The sequence below is a fragment of the Meleagris gallopavo genome, chromosome 3 (assembly GCF_000146605.3).
Source record: "Meleagris gallopavo isolate NT-WF06-2002-E0010 breed Aviagen turkey brand Nicholas breeding stock chromosome 3, Turkey_5.1, whole genome shotgun sequence".
In the NCBI taxonomy this organism is placed as follows: Eukaryota; Metazoa; Chordata; class Aves; order Galliformes; family Phasianidae; genus Meleagris; species Meleagris gallopavo.
The window spans coordinates 49,075,007-49,083,272 of NC_015013.2; the positions used below are offsets into that span (position 1 = coordinate 49,075,007).

General features: G+C 39.1%; 1 long non-coding RNA gene across 1 annotated transcript; it reads right to left on the reverse strand.

The window, feature by feature from the left end:
* Positions 1–1,956: 1,956 nt before the first annotated feature.
* On the reverse strand, positions 1,957–7,846 carry LOC109366760. Its single transcript, XR_002113325.1, has 2 exons — positions 7,763–7,846; positions 1,957–3,963 (listed from the first exon to the last, which is right to left on the reverse strand). It is a non-coding gene; the product is annotated as an uncharacterized LOC109366760 (long non-coding RNA).
* Between the last annotated feature and the right edge of the window lie 420 nt (positions 7,847–8,266).

Below are 8,266 nucleotides of genomic sequence, written 5' to 3' on the forward strand. Positions count from 1 at the left end.
AAAAAAAAAGAAGGAGTTTTCTAATGACCTAAATGAATGGAAAATAGTTCTGCAGTACATGCCATTACCCTTGTGCTTTTTATTTCTATGTGGATTTCTGTAGGTCTGGCTCTTCTCTCTTTTTGACATTCATATAACTTTCTTGAGTAAACAGAGTTACTCCTCAATACTGTCTTGATATTTCCAGTTTTCTGTATGTTACCTCTTTTATACTGAAGGAACCTCAGGGCATTGTTGGTTTTGGCAAAGGAAAAACAAAGGTTTTGGCAGTTTTGTGAAGTAGTTCTTGGCCCACAGGAAAGTAGAATTTAGGACTGTTGAATAGGGATGCTACAGAGACATTTCTATTACAGTTATGAGGCAGGTAGCTAATAGTGTTGACATTTACAGAGTCTGTAATAACCAAAGTCTACTTATTAACAGCAACAAAGAGATACTGACTCAGAGGGAGTTATGAACTAACACCAGCCACCCTTCATGGCTGCTACTCCACATTTTGCTAGTCAGCCTCCCCAGATGACAGTGCATGAAGTCAGTGGAAGCCATCAGGAGAGAAGCCTGTCGTGTTAATACCATGTTGCAAAATGCTCCAGCTGTGGTGATGCAGAGCTTTTGCCTGCAGTTTTCATGTTTAGCAATAGAGGGGTGACAAGATATTGGGGTGATAAGGTGAAATGGGTAGGAATCAGCCAGTCCTTAAAGCAGCAGTGAAAGTGATGGATAGCTGTTGACTTGCCACTAATAGCACATAACCTCTGGTCTAAATAATAACCAAAGGGGTGTTTCATATTGTGCTGTAGATTATCTTGCAATAAGCTATGCTATAGTTTCTGTTTAAGACTGAGCCACTAACTTACGACGAGACAAATTCCAGTTTCTAACTACGTTTGATTTCTGTTTGTAGAACTGTAAAAAAAAAAAAAGGGCAAAAATACCACCCACTATTACTACAAAAATGCAGCTTTGATTCCAAATCAGCATAAGGATTCTTTTAGTTCATAAATTAAGAACGGAATATTGCCTCTAAATGTTTCAAAATAAAGCCAACCTATTGAAAGCATTCACTTCTATTAATCATGTTATATAATGGGCTGAATTCAGATGCTGTATTTATTTCACTCCAGAGGAAAGATCTCCATAACTCAACTGCATCTTTGCCACTCATGAATTATCTAGTCTTGCTTTGCTTGTGGGATAAATATATCTCAGTTATGTATGCTCTCTTTTCCTCTCTGTGTATCTATATATTTTTGGTGTCAATTTTTATTTATATGCACATACCTGCTATGCTCGCAGTGGAGATTGTTACTTTGCAATAAGTCGAAGCAAATCAATTTGGCCTACAAACACAATTTATTTTCCTACTGCAGCATTCTGCAGTATCATCACAGGAGATACCTCTGCAGCCTTCGCTGTAACTGTTAAAGCGTGCCATGTGGCAAAGATGCAAGGGGGTCTCACATTTGATCAAGTTGACAAGGAGCGTCAGGTTCCTGCTTTAAGCTGAAACATGAGCACAATGACACATATTTGATGTCATTTCAATGTAGATTGTGACATAGGCCAATTTATGGTCCAATTTATGTCTTGACTTTCTTACCAAGGCCAAGCAAGCTATAAAATGTAATAAGAATTTCTTCAATCAATGTCCAGAGGAAAAACAAATCACTCAGTTACTGACACAGTATTGCATCAACATCCTGTAAAGTTCTCACAAGTGTGTGACATGCCCCTAAGCTACAGCAAACGTGTAGGAAGAGGCTGGGCACGACAGCATCGTGTCCCTGGAATGGAAGATCCTCAACTTTACAGCTCTTGCCAGGTCAGTCTTTCATCCTTACAGCTCTTCACTTTAAGAAAAAAAATCCTCCTGTTTTGCTTCCCCTTCTTCTAGTTTTAGCTTTTCCTTCCCAGCACTGATTTCTTTCACTGTTTCTTGTGCACTGTAGCTTGTTACCTAAGAAATCTCTGCTGAAAATATATAAGGTTATGGTGGTCAGACACTGACCATATCAGCAAGTCTTTTAAAGGCTTGCATCTTTATGTTTTCGGATTCTCTCAAGTCAAAAACTCTTGGTTCTCAGCTCTTCTAAACTAGAGGGTTAGCACATTAACTATACCTCAGGCAGCTGTTAGAAGTTACCAATAGCAAATAGACATATACAGCACATATTTTTAATTGGATATGGGATGCGTTTTTTTCTTCCAGAAGTCCAGTTATTGCTGCTATAATACGGAACAAATAGTCTTGCCTTATGGACAACATAAAACATGTATGAGAAAATACACACATGGTCTACAATCTAAACCTTCATTCCAACATTCTTGTGATTTTGAACATTTAGGACTGAGTAGGAGTATTTCTGGTTTTCTGTACTGGAAAAGAACTGCTAACAGGAGACTTATTTGTGAAGATCTTTGCCCTGGTAATTTCAGGAAAGTTGCTGTGCAGTTGGGACCAACTCTTCAGATGGTTACAAAAATGAAAAAGTGAAGGGACAGTGCTCTACCCCTGTATGCTTCCCTGCACACAACAAAAAAATTGCCCTCTGAATCTCATCCAAATACACCACACACTAGGTACACATACACTGCAGTTATGCTGCTGGCAAAATGTTAACATAGTTGCTGTGCAACAAATGGTCTTTGACCTGATGAAGGGCAGGACACAAGGCCTTGTGTAGGTGCTCCCGGTCCGTCTCAAAACCACAGTAGGGCAGAGGCCAAGGCCCATCCTTAGCAGGCAGAGGAACTGCAAGACCCCAGTCAACTGCTGTAACCACTCTGATTCCCCCAGCTGGTGAGCTAAGTGGATTGCAGAGTTCTTATACCTAGACAAATTCTGGCAAACTATTCTCAGCATTACCTCTGGGAGACTATACTGCTTGCACATGGTTTAAGCATCTCATACTATGACTATTCACACCTACTTAGGTTTGATCATCTGATTATCTGCAAAGGTTTTCTGTAATGTTTCCCTGGTACTACTAGTAAAATCCCTTTGGCAACAATTCAAGGTACATTATACTTCTATTAGCATCCCTTTGTGTTCAAAGGTAGGTTTTGCTGCTCGTTTCTACGTTTTGCTCCTTTCTCTTCCACTTTCTTTACTAACTTTCTTGGTCTACCCTCATCACCTGAGCTATGTCAATATAGCACCTCCCACTAGGGCAGTGAACAAAGGGAATAATATCTGTCAAACATAGTTCAGTCTCTCTCAACCTCTCTCATACAGCAGAACTATAAATGACTTTTTTTGTACAGAGGTTGTTGTTTTGTTTGCTTCTTTTTTAAAAAAAAAAAAAGTCAGTATTATTTAAGTGTTTTATGATATAAAGACCAGAAATGTGAGTCTTACTAAAAAAAGATGGGAACTGTGGAAAGAGTAAAAATTTTTCCTGAAGATTGTAAAATGTTGATATTTTATTTTGTTACAATTTAGAACAGCTTTCCAGTTTCAAAGTTGGCTCCCACTGAAGATCATTTGCTTTCAAAAAGGCAACTCAATAAAGTTATTGTAATAATACTTGCTGATGGGTATTGCAATATATATTTTCATGAGAAGTGTTTCATTGAGAAAGACTGAATCATACATTCACATAGTTGCTAGATCTCTTTTCTCTCATCCCAACAAAATACACGCTGGTGTCATTGTGACAATTTCACATATGGTTTTGATTGAAGCAGGTTTCCCAGATGCCATTCTAGAATAGCTTCTCCAACTCCAGGATCCTTATGAACTAAGATGGTTCCTGTCTCAACTCTATCTCCACGAATCCTGCACAAGCAAGTTTTGCCATTTTGGAAAAAGCATAGCTGGATCTGAAGATAGAGGTTCCCCTCTTCTTATTTTGTCAGCCAGGAACTCCTTAGCACTCTGTGCAAGCTTATTACACATCAACTTAGCTTGCATGTTTCTTGGAGAAGAGTTGCAGGGCCATGTTAGAGATCACATCAGAGAGCCTAAAATTTCAAAAAGCAACAAGTAACTGGGACTATCTATTAACTCTACCAATGGAAAGCGAAGTTCTATTACAGTATATTTTGGTTACTGTATGAACAGTAAAGGACAGTAAAAATAGGTATTTTAACATAATACCGTAAATCCTACCGAACTAAATTATACACATACCAAAAAGAATGATTTTACAGAGGAGACATTTGATACAATAGACACAATGAGTTCTCTAACCACAGCTTAAAAAAAAAAAAAAGACGCGCAGAGTTACAATGGAAGCCATTGCAAACACTTGTAAGGGCAAAGGTGCACAGGAATTTCTTGCTTCAAAAATCTCTTTTCTGCCATTATAACAACTAACATTATACTGCGCATGGTTCTAAAAACTGTATCTAAAATTTGTGCCATGTCTATAATTACAATGCCTCATGTAAAAGTGATTACCTATCCATAGGGTAGGTCACTGTGTACCCTTGATATCTTCGTAGATCATGCAATTGGCCCATTTCTTTTCCCACCATACCATACCAATTTAGAGGGCTCTTCTGTATACCCTAACAACAGGGATGTGGCATAGAGATACGAAGAGCTATTTTCAATCCCAAGTGAACTCCAAGGAGGAATTTGCCCTGGAAATTAAGTTGTGCTGACAGTACTATCCACAGATCCCCAGTGAATGTGTGATTGCAGCCAGCCTCCTTTAAAAGCTGAGAGTAGTCCAATGCGATTGAACATTCCCATTCTACCTAGGAAAATCTGACAAAAGTAAATCTAAGTTATTTCCCCTTTTTATAGTCTCTTTGTTTATGCAGGCATAGGTCAGCTGAATTTTCAACCTTTAAACGCCACGTGTGATGCTAGCTTGCCAAAAAAAGTTGGAAAAAAAAATAATCAGGACTTGTTACATTTTCCCTTCCAAGCATGAGGTTCTAGCAATCTATTTAAAAAACACACGTAGCTGATATCTACTTCTATTCAAAATATAAATTTCCTCCCTCTCTCATGTATTGGCACTCTGAATGCTTCCATTCAAAAGTGGTAAACCAGAAGCTTGCTGTGCTTGCTTAAAATAACTGCTACAGTGTGCTGAAAGATATCCAACCTGCACTTCCGCTCAAAAAGTACACTGTTCCATGCTGTATGGTCAGTAAGTGTATGGACGATCAGGAAGACTGGCCTACCCGTTACGCAGAGCCATTTTCCCTGAACTCTGTATGAAAACCTCCTTTTGCACTGATGAAGCAAACTGACATTATGGGAAGTTGTTTGCCTCCTGAGATCAGATGAGAAGTTTTCATGGTACAAGTCATGACACTAGCAACCAAATTAAAATATAAGCATAAAACACACTGAGGATGTGCAATAATAATTATGTGACCTCCCATTTGCTTCATCAAAAGAGAACTGCAGAGGACTTCAGAGAGATACAGCTCCCACATAAGTCAAGGTGGAGATTACATGAAGAACCCCTTCTCCAAATGAAAGAGAAAAGGAAATAAACTAGTGGGAAAATGATTGCAAAATACGTACTGTGCATTGTTAAATTCATTCTTTGAATGGTGAGGTGATAAAGCTAAGATTTGCTGACTCTTATGGCAATATTGTACTTCTCACCCCAAAAGAAGCAACCTACCACCTCAATGTTCATTTATCAGAGCTGGCAGAGAAAAAAACTCTTGGGGACAGAAGTGTCTTAGTAGTACATTCACCATAAAGAAAGCTAGAATCCTGCTTTTTGCAGCCACAAGGGTAATGTCTCGGAAAAGAACAAAGATATTATTGCTCCGGGAGCCTTGTCTGTTCTCAGACAGCTTGGCTCAGCTTTGAATTGTTGTCCATACAGTGATGTTGGAAACTATCTAGTTGCATTCACCTTGAATGGTTCTTTCCTGGTAGAGAGCCTGAAGACATTCCCTTGTGGAATAAAAGCTTCTGAAAGTTTGTTTTATATGAAAGTGTCTCAGTCAGGTAAGGGATTAGGATGAAAATCTTCTCCAATATCCTTTTCCTAATTGAGTGATCTTTGAACTCAGACTTGACTGGGGGAAAAACCAAAATTGCAATGAGAAACATGAGGAAAAACTCTATCAAGTCATTTTGAAACACAGTGATAATAGCATGGAAATAACCTTGTAGCAAACATGCATATTTGCATACACATTTTGCACATACAATTGTTTTAAAAAGTTCAAACCTGGTTTTCTTCCCTGCTTGAACATGCACAATGGAAATTTTCCCACACTGCTCAAAGTTGCTCCCCAGAAGAATTAACTGGGAGTTTCCCTGAGAGAATGTAGAACAATAACAGTCTTTTGCTCTGCTTACTGGACAACACATGGTTTTGCCAGAATATGCATGCCAACTGGACACAATTTGTTGGAGCTACCTTGGCATACAACACTGAGATTTCAGCTCCTTTTGGTGTGTGCTCAAGCAGACTCTCTTGCCTTCTCTTTTCTCACTGGCTTCATAGGTTAAAGCACAGCAACAGCAAATCACAATATTCCCATCACATCAGCTGATACACTAAATATACCCACTTGTGGAAACAAATGGGGTCTCAGATGTGACTGCATATGCAGGTTTCCCTGACCACATTCATGTTCTCCCTTATCATGTGACCACTAGTATACCAACAAGGCTCCTGTCACAAAGTTTTGGTGACAACCTTGAAAATGGCTTGAGGGAGTCCATATCCTCTAAACCACTGCATCAGGATCTGTGCCAAATCTGCTTCAAAACATCAACTGTCTTCTACCCAGAATTGCCTTTCATCCAAGAAAGAGATCTTGAAGTGAATGACTGCAACACATGAGGGAAGCAAGTGAGAAAGATGTGATGCTTGGAAGCTTATTACACAGCTGAGCATGTTACTCCAGAATGAGTGATCTAGTGATTCGCAGCATTCAGGATCTGAGTTTTCTTTGACTTACACTCAAATTAATTGCACAAACGTTAATGGAATCATGCCAGTGTAAAATTAGCCTGAGATCACAATCAGACTGGGAGACTAATTAAGTTACAGTCCCAATCAGTACTGAAATCTCTGCAACAAGAATGTGGTTTTCAAAGCTGTTTCTTCATGTTACCACATATCTCTGTTCCTATGAATTTCTATGAAAACTCAGTTTGATTTATAGACTATATGAATTTTATGTAGTAAAGCTGTCCTACACAGTATATAGTCTCATCTTCTCATCCTAAGGAGATGGAATTAGACATGATATTCTGCCTCTATACAGGTTGGGACTGACAGCCTATTGGCACACAAATGGGCATTTTCTTCAGTTTTTGACAAACATCAATTTTCTTTAACCTTCCTGAAGAAGGTTTGTGTTTTCACTAGTAAATGTTAATGCAATAGCAACTAGTTATCAATACTGGATTTTAAAAGACATAGATCCAGAGGTTATGTTTCAGTACATTTGAACATACAGAACATCTGAAAAGCTGTATTAAGCAGTATGCAGACAGCCTAAGAAATAGCAAAAAGAGAAATTGTGTGTTAGACTAATATCAATACCACACCATCAGCCTGAAAGACTAAGGAGGAGGTTGCAGAGACACAGAGCACTTAAGCAGAAGGATGAGAGTAACATTCTTTCAGAGGAAACAGGATTTTAACTGCAAAACTGATTCAAGTAGAAATAAGCTACCTATATACTGAAGAAGGAAGTTTCTGTGATTTTGAAGGCATTCTGCTTACAGAGAAGCAAAATTGCTTCTGATAGGTTCTTGGCAGTACCAGGTAAATTAGTCACAGGCAAGCCTACAGGCATAAAAAGAAAAAAGCATCAAACTTACCCAACTGGTGAAGGGTCTCTACAGCACTGCCGCATTTCCTCTTAAGAAGCAGCCTAGGTCCAAGAAATACCCGCCCCCTCAGAGACTGACCTTTATACAAGCCCAGTGTAGCTTCACCCTGGGTCCACCCCTTGTGGGCACATGGGAAACACAGGTGCAAACAATCTGCCTGTGCTCCCTGGGCCAGGCACACCCCTTTACCAGGTGCTTAATCACCAGTTCAAGCCCTGACCTGACAGTTCTCCTACAGAAAGGTAACCACTCAAAAGAAAAGGGAAGAAATTGGTCTTAAATGACATCTAGCCTAAGCTGAAAGGTAGTCAGGAGAGATCAGGAAACCTACAGTAGATGTTATTTGTTTCATTAGAGTTGAATGCTTCTTGTATTAGTCAGAATAAATAGTAATTGGTCTGTGAAACCTTTTGCAAAGTCTCTGTGTGATTCTACTATCAACTGAAGAGATTGATTTCAAATCCAGAGTCCTCACAAAATTGGCTTTCTGGA